This window comes from Peromyscus eremicus, chromosome 10 (genome assembly GCF_949786415.1).
Source record: "Peromyscus eremicus chromosome 10, PerEre_H2_v1, whole genome shotgun sequence".
In the NCBI taxonomy this organism is placed as follows: Eukaryota; Metazoa; Chordata; class Mammalia; order Rodentia; family Cricetidae; genus Peromyscus; species Peromyscus eremicus.
In genome coordinates this window covers 66,466,997-66,480,863 of record NC_081426.1, presented here as the reverse complement: position 1 = coordinate 66,480,863, position 13,867 = coordinate 66,466,997, and the positions used below count along the sequence as shown (strand labels likewise).

The following is a 13,867-nucleotide window of genomic DNA, read 5'->3' as shown; positions in this document are numbered from 1 at the left end:
GCAGTCACATTGTGTCTGTCCCCTAAATGTCCCTGGAGAGAAAGAAATAGAGCACTAGGATATTATGATAAGAACACCACCACCCTAAGATCTCAGGGTCCTAACATCCCTCAGAACTCTGAGTGTTAACTGTGGCCTAACGTCAAGAAAAATGAAGTGCAGACGCTGTGGCTGCCCCACATCACGGTTCCAATGTACAGCAAATGTGGGCTTTCTCAGTCACATGCTGGATCCTGTTCAGTTTCCAGAGTGATATGTGTTCACTGCCCTCCCCTTCCCCTCTCCCCAAGCGTATATGTTTACAGGGTGGAGAAGCATCAGAGCAGAGCGAACCTAACAGCTAGTTGTCAGCTAAAATAAGTTATACTGCGAACACTCCCCAAACTAAATATTGTCCTGACCACTGTCTCAGTGGGCCTCATCCAGAGAGCTGTGGTGACAAGTTTGGGAAGGACACAGGCTGAACCCGGCTGAGGCACAGACTCTTGGCATTATTAGGGATGGTAAAGACTGTCTAAAAACAAATCTTATACTTTAGGACTCATGTCCCTGAGAAAGTAAGTGGCTTACTTAAGAGAATACAGAGATAGGCAGAACAGGGGGCAGGGGGAGGTAGAATATCTTCTCAATATATTTTATTTTATTTTGGGGGGGTTTGAGACAGAGTCTCAGGTAGTCCAGGATGGCCTTGAACTTGATATATATATATAGCTGAGGATGACTCTAAACCCCTCACCCTTCTAATTCTACCTGCAAAGTTCTAGCATTAGAGGCACATGCCCCTATGTCCAGTTTTCCTATGGAATTTTTAAAAGAGCAACAATATGTGTGAATATAAATGCATTTATGAAACTTTGTGTCTTATAATTCTTATTTATTGTTAAGCATTGTGATCCCATTTTATGCTATTTATAACTGATTTTAACTTATTAGCATAGAATTTTTCAAACATGTTGTGTAGAAAATCATATAAAGAACCCCAATGGATACATTATCCAATTCTAATAACTATCATCATTTTATAATTTTATTGCACCTCTTAACCTGCCTTCTTGCTAGAGCATTTTATTTTATTTTTTTAAAGATTTATTTATTTATTATGTATACAGTGTTCTGCCTACATATATGCTTGCAGGTCAGAAGAGGGCACCAGATCTCATTACAGATGGTTGTGAGCCACCATGTGGTTGCTGGGAATTGAATTCAGGATCTCTGGAAGAGCAGCCAGTGCTCTTAACCGCTAAGCCATCTCTCCAGCCCACTAGAGCATTTTAAAACACATTCCAGATTCTATATAACTTTATTTCAAAACACTTCAACCAAAAATGCACCTTAATCCCAGCACTCAGGTGGCAGATGCAGGCTGGTCTCTGAGTCGCAGGCCAGCCTGGTCTGCAAAGCAAGTTCCAGAACAGACAGGGCTACACAGAGAAACCCTGTCTTGAAGAAAACAAACAAACAAACAAACAAAAACAAAAACAAGAAACAGGAAAAGTGTAGCTGATTTTAGCCAGGTGTAGTAGTACTCATCTTTCAGGGTGAATAATTGGTGAGGTTATTCCCTAGACACGGCAGCATTTGTTTAGATGCATGTGGCTGTAATTCTTAAGCTTCCACTATCCCTAGTAATTTTTTAACAATAAGCCTCTCTTCAAATGTCCAACTTTATGATTAACTTTTAAAGTAGAATTATTGATTCAAGTAAATTTTAAAATTTTTAATCAAGTAAACATGCTAGATTTCTTCCCAAACTGCGCACTGCTATGAGTTTTATGAGAAGTGTTTCAGTGGAGGAGCCTGCATGGTCATGGATGGGACCATCGCCGATTCCATACATGGAAATATGTCCTCGACAGTGTCATTAAGGCCAATGTCACACTGCTTTGGTTATAAGTGAGCTAGCCAAGCTTGTGTTGGTTTCATTTCCCATGTCCCTTTTGTTAGTATTTAAGTCATTTTTAGTGGCTCTTTTGGGGTGACTTCAATATACTCTTTATAATATGTCAAAGATATCAATTCTTTGATGACACATTACAATTATTTTCCACATTATTGCCATTGCTCTTTTAATTTCACTAGTGATTCTTTCTGTATTTTTGTTGTTGTTGTTTTCAGGTTTATTGAAAATATGACAGAAAAATATGGAACGCTTCACGAATTTGCGTGTCATCGTTGCACAGGGGCCATGCTAATCTTCTCTGTATCATTCCAATTTTAGTATATGTGCTGCCGAAGCGAGCACGATTCTTTCTGTATTTATTTGCTAAAAATTTTCTTAGATTTATTTATTTTATGTATCTGTTTTGCCTGCATGTATGTCTGTATACCACATGCCTGCTTAGTGCCCAAGGGGGGGTCTGAAGAGGGTGTTGAATCTCCTGGAACTGGAGTTAGAGATGGTTGTAAGGCACCATGTGGGTGCTAGGAACTGAAGCCAAGTCCTCTGTAAGAGCAGCAATTACTATTAATACCAAGCTGCTGTGGGATGGTCTGTATGTCAAATTGCTCTGATTGGTCAATAAATAAAACACTGATTGGCCAGTGGCCAGGCAGGAAGTATAGGTGGGACTAACAGAGAGGAGAATTGAGGAAACAGGAAGGGAAGAGAGACACTGCCAGCTGCCACCATGACAAGCAGCATGTGAAGATGTCAGTAAGTCACAAGCCACGTGGCAAGGTATAGATTTATGGAAATGGATTAATTTAAGCTATAAGAACAGTTAGCAAGAAGCCTGCCATGGCCATACAGTTTGTAACCAATGTAAGTCTCTGTGTTTACTCGGTTGGGTCTGACTGGCTGTGGGACTAGCGGGTGACAGAGATTTGTCCTGACTGTGGGCAAGACAGGAAAACTCTAGCTACACCAAGCTACTTCCCCAGCCCTTCTTTCTGTATACTTAATACATTATTTAATGACAATCTTAAGGAATGTTTTACACAAATATCTATAACCACTCCTCTCTAATACAACTGTTAGTTGCTAGTTTGTTTGTGGGTGAAGACAAACATTTTCAAATAATTGCAGTCAACTTAAGATCTGTTTTGATGGTGAGAAGTGTCTGTTCTGTGAAACACAGCAAGCCTTAATCCTTGCCTTTCTTTGACGCATGCATATGAAAGTCTGAAAAGTATACGTTGTTTTCTCCAGATCTTGTCTGTGTTCACAGGTCTCATGTCAACTGTGTTCTCTTTATCCCTGCATGGATGAGAAGAAGCCAGTCTGAGACTTTTGTCCTTTGGATGATGTGTGTCACTTTCCTTTGCTGGGCACCATATCCTTGTCTTGGAGCCACAACTACTGAGCCGGGGGAGCCCTGGCTCAGCCCTGCTGTAGGGGAAGTTCTCTCTGGAGAGGTTCTGCCATAGAAGTTGGGGTTTTTATAGCCACCAACCTTGGGTTTCTCACGCTATCTGATGCTATTCAGCATCACGTTCACGTTGTCCCCAGTCTCCCTGAGTCTGTCCTTGCCAACAGGGACAAGTCCTTCCCAGGATACAACACTGTCGTCCCTTCCTTCCCTCTTGACTTTTGTTCTCTTGTTTCCTGGGCATGGTGACTCTACACAGAAGTGGAAATAGATTCTCCACAGAATGTGGAGATAGTAGTGTGGTAGTCTTAATGGTGAGCACTACGTTTCCTTGTGCTTTAGTGAGCGGAATGGTCCTAGGTCTTTGGATCAGGGAACAGAGGTGGGCATGGAAGAATTTTCTCTTCCTCCCACCATGCCGGTCAGCTTCTGTTCTGTTTCATGAGTCCTGGTAGCCTTGAAGTGCTCAATGTCTATATATCCTAGATGGTGTAAGTAAGTACATTGCTGTCTCTATTTTGGGTGTTTCCGGTTTTCTTTGGTTAAGTTTTCATATGTGTGTGTTTCTGTCTGTTTGTGTCTATGTGTTCTCTCTCTCTCTCTCTCTCTCTCTCTCTCTCTCTCTCTCTCTCTCTCTCTCTCTCTCTGTGTGTGTGTGTGTGTGTGTGTGTGTGTGTGTGTGTGTGTATTAGGCAGGACTTACATTTTCAGATACCACTAAGCCAACAAACAGATTGGCTCACACACTATAAATCCAGACATGACTGGCTCTTGGGATTCAGTATGGTGGCTGTTGCTCACTGTCAGGGTCGTGCTTTTTTCAAGACTGGCTGATTTTTTGCAGGCAGCCTTTTCCTGTCAATGAGACATATGCCTTCATATGCATAGATTTTTTTTAACCTACATATTCAAATTCTAAAAGAATTTGAAAATAAAACCAACTTGTGTACTTAAACAGACTTTTTCCCTTGTCACCCTGAACAATGTAATCTAACCATTGGCACTGACACTGTATTATAAATTACAAGTAATCTAGAGACAATTTAATATATACAGAAGGATGTACACAGGTTATATGCAAATATTCTGCCATTTTATATAAGAGACCTGTGCATTCATGGAGGCCCTGTACTGACCTCCTCAGGGACGCTGAGGGAAGACTGTACATGATCCACCTCTGATGGATGGAGAAGGTGGCCATCTTGGGACAAATCCATTTGCTATGGATGTCTTGACCATTGAGGTGATATCATGCCCTGTCCACCATCTCATCCCTGTCTTCGTTCAGGTTAGACCAGCTTTGATCAGTTATCTGCCCTTACCAGTTGTGGTTCAGGCTATCCCTGCTTTCTAAATATTTTGAAAGAACCAGAAATGATCCCTCAATTTTGTGTTCTGTTGCCATTTTCTGAACTTCTTTCTGACACTTTTTATACCCCTCTGCCTTTCCTAATCTCTAATAGGCACTGTTCCATTCCCTTCTTCTACAGGGCTAACTTACTGGTTGTGACCATGCAGATTTGTGTTTTGTTTGTTTCTGTTTGGCTTGTCTCACTTAACATAATTTTTGGTTCCATCCATATTGCTGCCAATGACAAACTTCATTCTTCTTATGGCTGAATAATATTTCATATATATATATATATATCCTGTATGTGTAAACATACTACATCCTCTAAATCCATTGCTCTGGAGGAATTTGTGTCAGTTATCAGTTAATGAGCTCCACTGTGAACTAGAAAAGCACATGTAAGTAGGCATACCCCTAACACAGAAGAGCATAATTAAAGAATAACTGACTTAGAAAATACAACTCCCCAGCACTCGGGAGGCAGAGCCAGGCGGATCTCTGTGAGTTCGAGGCCAGCCTGGACTACCAAGTGAGTTCCAGGAAAGGCGCAAAGCTACACAGAGAAACCCTGTCTCAAAAAACCAAAAAAAAAGAAAGAAAATACAACTCAATTATGACTTTGCAACCTGGGAATTAGCAAGTTCTCTGAACATATAGCTATAAAACCTCCTACCTAAAATTCTTATATTTGGAATTATAAGCTGTCTTGAAGGGATTCACAAAGCTAGAAAGTTAGTGCTGACTGTATAGAGCTTAGTGTTTTAATCCCCAGTGATGTGTTGGATGTCTGTAAATGGTGTGGGTTGAGCTGGTTGTTGGGTGGGTGGTTTTATTGGTCTAAATTGATATTATTGTTTTGTTTGATTTTAGGACAGACCTCACCATGTGATTCTGGTTGGCTTGGAACTGTGTAGCGCAAGCTGGCCTTGAACTCATAAAGATCCACCCAGCTCTGCCTCCCTGGTGCTAGGATTAAAGGCTGTGCCACCATGCCCAACCTGTTTGTGTTTTCTGGGATTCTGAAGCTATACTCCACCCAGCATATATTTGTTGTCTAGTTCATACACCCCTCCTCATTTGGCTTTGATTCTCTAGTCTTTTAGAGTGATAATTATATACAGTACAGAGAAGAATTTGTTCTATATTTTAATTCATTCTGCCAACATTGCTCCTTCTATGAGTCAATTGCGGAAAATCTAAGAGTGTTACACTGTTTTGGGGTTTTGTTTTGTTATCAATAAGAGACCCAAAATTTAATTAGAGAAATGGATAAATTCACCTTTGATAAGTGCCAGTGGTTTAAAAGAAAAAAAAAACAAAAACCATAGTGATCTGTCAATATCTTCTCCAGATTGGACAGGATGAGAAAGCCTGAGAATGCACCAGACCCTTAAATGAAGTGGCATAGTGTTTCCACACGACCTGCACACATCTTCCTGTGTACTGCTATAAAAACCTTCTCTAGTGTATCTAATGCAATGTAAATACTGTGTGAACAGTTTTACAGTGTATTAACTAGAGAACGGTGACAAGAGGAGAGAAAGCCTCCACCCATTCCGTCCAGAGACAGTTACTTCCTGAGTATTGTCTGTGTCCGCTCAGCTGAACCACAGAATTAGACAGTCCACTGTACTTGGGCCTTGGGGCTTAGAGCAAGAACCTTTGGAAGATGGTCTTTGAACTAGGTTTTGAAGCTGGAAAGGCAGTAAAATTCTGTTGAGTGATAAATGGAGAAAAGGCATTTCCCTACAGTTCCTATGTGTCGAGATGGTTGCTTTGGGTGCCTGGAGCAGGGCAGGCGGTCTACGTAGCAAGAGGAATGTGCTTCTCACCATGGCAGCTACAGCACTGGGGGTTAATCCACGCTGCCTTCATCAGCTTCTTGACCCAGCAGTTTTCACTGGGCTTCAAAGTCCCTTCCCAAAGTAGTCACTCTGATGTTATAATGCACAGTTGTTGATTTCTTTACTTCACACAAGGGCTTGATGACTTCATTGGTTGGTAATTCAGATGCAAGAGTTCAGGATTACAGAAATAGTTCATAAGTAAATGTTATGTTCACTGATGTTGTAACCATGATTCATTTTAGATCAACACTTGTAAGTTCCCTAAATGACATTTCTGACATAAACATGAAAATTAATACTCAGGAATGTGTCCAAGGAGCAGTACATCCTGTGACTGGGTTTATGGTTTGTTCATCATACTAGTGATTAGAAGAAATTGGATGTTTTATTCAGGAATTCACATGGTCTGGGGATGCAGCTCAGTTGGTAGAGAACTTGTTTAGCATGTAGGGAGCCCTGGCTTTGATCACTAGCACTACACAACCCAGACATGGTGGCACACACCTGTGATCCCCACACTTGAAAGTCAAGGAGGTCAGAAGTTCAAAGTCTTCCTCGGTTACATAACAAGTTTGCATTCAGCCTGGGCTATATCAGAGTTTGCCTCTCCTTCCCCACCCCCAAAATAACCTGATCCACAGAAGCTTGTCCACTGATGCTGGGATTCCATCCTACTGACCCCACTGAATGTGCACACATCCTAGTTTGGCAGTACTCACTGTGGCTGATTAACTTCTTAGCCTCACAGCATAGTATCACTGATGTTGATTGTTCTTCAAAGTCACGTGGATGCTTGGGATCTGGGGCTCCCTGCTACTGCCTTGCATCATGAGACAGGATGGCACCACAGTGCGGGGCTGGGAGAAGATCAAAACTCAAAGTCTGGCAAGTGCAGATTGTCTGCCTGCCGTGAAAAGCCCAGAAATCTAAGTTGCCCTGTCTGAATCAGGAATCCACTGTTATCATGTCTCGTTAGGTGGCTTCCAGACAAACAAGTTGCCTTTTGCAAAATGGAATGCCAATTGCAGAGTGATTATTTTGATTAAACAAGAATTAAATGGGTACTGGCAATTTGCAGCATGCAATTTGCAAATTGCTTCATCTATCAAATGACAGGGCACAGACTGGCACTGCTCAGGTGGTATTTCCAAGAAGTAGATGTGAGCTCGCAAAGGACTTCGTTCCCAGATCCAGTGGTACCACTGCTGCCTCCCCCACACTCCAGTTCCTCTAACCCTCCCCCAGTACCATCCCAGGCAGCTCAGCCCAGCCTGCCACGATGCCATCCAAGAAGAACCTCCTATGACCCAGTCCACAGGAAGGGTAAGCAGTTTTGAGCCCCCAAAATAGCAGTTTGGGGCTCTGACTGTCCACCAGCCTGGGTGATAATTCTCACCCCATAATGGATGATGGCCAGTGAACTTGGTTGACAAGAGACAAACTTTTCTGGGAGCAGCTGAAGTCACAGTAGAGCTGGTCTTGCAGCCATGACGCCAGCATCTTTGATCTGTGTGGGCAGTCAGATAGGCTGAAGCATAAAACGGCAAAAGGAAAAAACTCACAAAGTGGTAAGCCTTAGGCTTGAGTCCTCCGGATTTGCCAGCTCTTTAAGTTTGGATAAGGACAAAGCCTTTGTGGAGCTGGGAAAATCTGTTAGAAGAGGGATCATAGGGTAGCTTTGGGAGTTCTGAGACCAAGAATGCAGAATGAGATTGTGTGAGTTATGTGAAGGGCTGAGGCTTCAAAGATAAGAAGGGTAAACTATTTTCCTAATATACAAAAGCATTCTGGAAGCTTCAAGTAATGCAGGAGCCCCATGTGTCTACCCTATGATTCCCTCCTTGTGAGTCTGCCTTCAGATCCTGTGCTCATTAGAAACAAGCATCCTTTGGTATGACTGGAGCTGTTTTGCAAATAAAGGACCTCTTCCTCTTGGCACATATTTGGAGTAGCAGAGCACTGGCTGGGTGACAGTCCCCATGGCATCTCTGATGGGCACACATGTGCAGACCCCAGTGGCTCAACTGTGCCTTTTGACTTCATCTTGTTGACTCGTCAGAAGTGCTGTTGGCTTTCTGGGAGTCGAATCAGTCCTGGAGGTGACATCAACTCATAGAGTGTGGGTTTGAAGTCATAGAGAACTGTTTCTTATCTGCCATTTACTAATTGTTTTAGAACTGAATCTCCAAGGAAAAATCCTTACCTTTGGCAAGTGAAAAACCTCTAAAAACAAGCACCAGCTTGGTTCACAGATTTGGCAATGGCTATAGAATTGGGTGATACCATGTACTGTTTCCCTAGGGGCCGATGCCACTTCCAAGCTTGGCTCTTCAGTTATGTCTGAGACAGAAAGCCTCCACTCTCCACCAACAGTTCTTCAAATCCATCACAGTGTCAACAAGATAGTGACTATATTTGCTACTTTCATGTGGCTGTGGCCAAAATACCTAAGAGAATACTTTAAAAGAGGAGCAATTCATCTTGCTCCACTTCAGAGAGTTCAGCCCTTGGTTGTTTGGCCCTATGCACTTGAGCAGAATGTCATGCCAGTGGATGTACGTGACAGGGAGGTTCTGGTGGACAGGAAGCAAAGAGCAAGGAAAAGACTAGAAACAAGGTAAAAACTTCAAAGATATGCCAATGTCTCACTTCTTTCAACAAAGTCCCACATCCTCAAGTTTCTACCACCAAAATAGTGTCACTAGCATGGGGACCAAACCTTAACATATCAGCCTATAGGGCACATTTCATACTCAAACCTTAACAATGACCACAGTGACAGCAAGGTCAAGGGACAGCCCATTGAATGTTATTTTAGAACACACACACACACACACACACACACACACACACACACACACACACACACACAAAACCACTTTAAGCTGCAGGACTGCTTATCAAACTGTATCTTTTTCAGAAGACTGTTCACGAAAGAGCAGTGGTGAGTCACAGCCTCTTGGTTCTCTGATGGAACAAAGACCCTTATCCAAAATGTCGGTTTTATGTAATCCAATTGATGGTCAATTTAAGAGTAAGGTCGACCAGCCAGATTGTAATTAAGTCCATGGAAAAGAACGCTGTCTTCTGGATGTCAGTTCTCAGCATTGTAATTAGCCAAATCCTCTCCTGTAATTATCTAGATCCTCTATCACTGACAGGCAAGCAGGAGGATGGGGAGGATTTGAGTGGAGTCCTCATTGAGTACTTTTAAGATGATCAGCAAAGTCAAAAAGGCTGCTGATTGCTTTATATGTCTGAAAGCTCCTGAACGCTGTGTTTTCTAAGTACCTGGGTCAGTCTTCCAGGTTCAACAGTGAGGCAGGGCAGCCACACTCTGCTCTACTGCTGTACTGTCTGACTTTATATGAGGTGTGCATGTCTGTATTTGGAACACATGCAGCTCGACATAGCCACATTCGGAATTACCAACGTGGTATGCAGTGTCTGCCGAGATCCTTTCCTTAATCTTTGTCAAGAGGCTGATTCTTTAGTTGGAGCTCTCCACAGTTAATCATCTGTTATAACAAACAGCTCACAATATATGAAATGACTAACAGCTTCATAAAAACTTGCAGTATCTAAAGGATGTTAACACCGAGTTCCCTCATGGGAAGACCTGTATCTCTGTGACTGTGCTAATGCCATTCAGCTTCACTATTGTTATGTTTCTTAGGGTTTTTATTGCTATGAAGAGACTCCATGACCATGGCAATTCTTATAAAGAAAACATTTAATTGGGGTGGCTCACTTACAGCTTCAGAGGTTCAGTCCATTATCATCATGGAGGGGAGCATGGCAGTGTGCAGGCACACACGGTGCTGGAGTAGTAGCTGAGAATCCTACATTTTACAAGCAACAGGAAGTTGACTATGACACTGAGCAAAGCTTTAGCAAAAAAGACCTCAAAGCCTGCCCCCACAGTGACACACTTCCTCCAACAAGGCCACACACTACTTCAACATCACCACACCTCCTAATAGTGTGGGATTATGGGAGTGCCAATTACATTCAAACTACCACACTATGTTATTGCCACACAGCTTCACTGTGGCCATGTTTCTTAGGGTTTTTATTACTATGAAGAGACACCATGACCATGGCAACTCTTATGCTAATGCCATGCAGCGTCTCAGCCTGGTCTCCTGTTTCATTCTAGCAAATGGGTAAAAACTTCACTTGAGCAACCAGGAAGCCCATGATATCCCAATGAAGCTAGGGACTCTGTTTCCTCCTTCTGGAATAGTTGGGCAGATTAAAATATTTGACTCCATTGATTTCAGTGTAGTTTTCTGGTGACAGATTTTGGCCATGAACAAAATTAGTAATAAATTGGGTGGTGGGCAAAAGGTCAATTTTAAGTTTTACTTGTGTGTTTTTCTATGTCCTTTGCTGTCTCCTCCCTTGGGATTGTGGAGTGCTTCAAAAGTTATAAAAGAAAAAGAAATCAAGTGAACTAAAACTTAAAAGGTAACCTCAGTAAAAATAGGAGCCAGGGCCATGTTTAGGATTCAAATCAGGGCACTAGTTGAAACTGGGCACTGAGTGTTTTCTGGACACAGCCTGAGAGCTGCACATATGAATTCACAACGTTTGAGATAGCATTCATGAGACCTGTGCAGGCCCTGTGCAGGCTCAGGCCAGACCGAATCCCAGAACGGAGAGAAGCTGTAGGCACCGAGTCCCGCCCCCAGCTAAGGCAGTTGATGGCTGTTGGGAAAAGGAGGGTCTATTTTCTTAAAAAGTGTGCTCCTTGGTGGGTAGATCACCTTCCAGTGAAGGCCACACAAGCAAGAGTATATGGGCAGTGTAAACCATACTTGATGGGCTTAAAGAAACATAAAGGACAGAAAGCTGGATAGATAGGGGATGGATATGGGAGAAATGGGGGGAGTAGGTAAATATGACCGAAAATATAATACATGAAATTTGAGAACAATAAATAAACATGGGGGAGGAGCTAAGCACTGAAATATTAATAAAGTATCAGTAGCAAAGGCAAAGTTTTTAACACACAAAACTTCTGTTCATCAAAAATTATGTTTGAGAACTTATGCTGGACATATAAGGGCTTTGTGACATTTCCTCCTTTAAGAATTTTATACTTCTGTGTGTGCTGAGAAATAAAAGAAGAAATTAAGATAATGAAAAAGTAGAAGTTATTTTGAATGTTATTTCAATTTTACATGCAGTTTTTGAACAAGGATATGGGTGACTACTTTTCACATAAGTAATTACAATCACGATCTTAATTGTTGTTAATTGCTACAATATTCCCACATCACCCTTCAACAGATGCTCGTTGAGAGCTGGGAGCCTACTACTTCCCAATGCTGCCTGTTGCTCCCCTCACAGATCACTTGGGCTGCAGATTCCATAGATTCCGAAGGCTTAGTATTTCAAGATAATCAAAAAGCCTTTAATGTGATTTAAGCCCAGAAATATCACTGTGTTTGTTAGGATGACTTTTCAATGTAATCCTTGAGATATAGAGTTCAAGTTCAAGAACTAGGGGCTGGAAAGACGACTTGGGGGTTAAGAGCACTTGCTGCTCTTGCAGTGATTCCCAGCACCCACGTTAGGTGGCTTACAACCACTTCTGTAACTCCAGCTCCAAGGGATCAGATGGCTCCGGTGTCTGAAAACATATACATTCAACTTGCACAAACATACAGACATAGACATAGACATACACACACACACACACACACACACACCAAAAGTAGATCTTTTTTTAAATGTTCCACGAATAGTTGATCATGTTGACCACCCCTTTGATGGGCTGTTTGCCTGGCTATGTTTTAACTATATCATCTAAATAAATGGCTAACAGCGGAATTGGTGTGTGTATGTGTAGTATACATGTATGTGTCTCCGCACACGGAGACCTGAGGTTGACACCAGGAGTCTTCCCCAGTTACTCTACCTTAGTCGTTGAGGTAGAGTCTCTCAGTTGAGCCCCAAGCTCACTGATATGAGGTGCTCTGGAGATGCTGTCTCCGCCTTCCATATTCCCCATGCTGGCGTTACAGGGGACTGCCACACCCACCTGGTGCTTAGCTGGGGTCTGGAGATCATAGGCAAACACTTTACGCTTGCATAGCGCATCCTTAATCTGCTGAGCCATGTTCCCAGCCCGTCAGTTGCTTTGGAGGTGAAATCTGAAAAGAGGGACTATTTCTATTGTGTTCTAATTAAACTGAGGAGGTATTTAGTGAGTGTGCGCCACAACCACAGTTTTACATACAAACTGAAAGATGCAAAAGCCGTGTGAGACAGGGGCATGGTGCCAGGGAACTGACCCCTCTGAAATGATAGGAGACTACATCGTGGCACACTCTTCTTCCTTACAGTGGATGCGGCATCGTGGTCTGCACGAGGCAAATTCAGGTTTTACATTTCACATTACGGTTAGAACCTTCTGGAATTAAAAATGTGTCCTATTCATGTTTGGTTGTGTGCGCAGAAGTGGAACCTGAAGATGTCGGAGGGATGGCTGCATAGCTCATGTCGGCCTTGTTGGTGTGCCTATTTTATCACTGTGTGAAATTGCCAGGGCTGTGTTAGGAGTGCCTAACCCTCTGTCTCACAGTTAGTTGACTATCGTGGCCACTTAAATGTCTATGAAATGAACAGATGGATGGATGAATGAATGAGTTCAGTGAGGTTATAGACTTTATTCCCCCCATAGTCACTTACTTGTGGCAGAGAGTGTGGTACAGTGAGATGCTTCGACAGTCACAGTCACGTAGCTTTCATACACTGTCTTGTAGTCTATTTCTGCACCTGCTTTGTAGACTAAACTTGATCACATAGATGTATGTTTGGGATAATTAGGCTTTGGTCCTGTCTGTGCTTTCAGGCATCCACTGAGGGTCTCGAGTGTCACCCCCAATCCCATACTATACCACGAAGCTTCCAAGTGAGATTAGAAGCAAGCCTTGAGTTGAACAGTGTTTGTTTGAGTGCTAGCCACAGAGAAGAGGCCAGCTTGGGCACAAACACGAAGCCAAAATAGGCGCCATGAGGAGAGACCGTTGCTAATGCATCGGACTGCAAGAGGCCTGGTGTAGTGCAGCAACTGTGCCCCGTGAGTGGGCTCAAGCAGAGCCGTAGCTAAGACAGGGCTTTGCCAAGAGAACCCAGGGGCTCAGCCCAGGGTTCGCATCCTGCAGACGGGAGAAGCATGCACTCTGCACGCCACATTTGCATAACATACTTTTGAGGTTATGAAACGTGATTTGCAGAGAGAGTACTGTTATTGTTTCCTTTAAACGTGTCGAGAAGAAGAGGAAGCTCACTGAGCAAACATGGAAAGTGGTTGGAGAGATGGGATTTTTTTTTTTTCATTTGATTCGTGC

The 13,867-nt window shown here is 42.8% G+C and overlaps 1 non-coding gene across 1 annotated transcript; it reads right to left on the bottom strand.

The window, feature by feature from the left end:
• Window positions 1-2,135: 2,135 nt before the first annotated feature.
• On the bottom strand, window positions 2,136-2,242 carry LOC131921351 (U6 spliceosomal RNA). The gene has a single exon (XR_009381971.1). It is a non-coding gene; the product is annotated as a U6 spliceosomal RNA (small nuclear RNA).
• Between the last annotated feature and the right edge of the window lie 11,625 nt (window positions 2,243-13,867).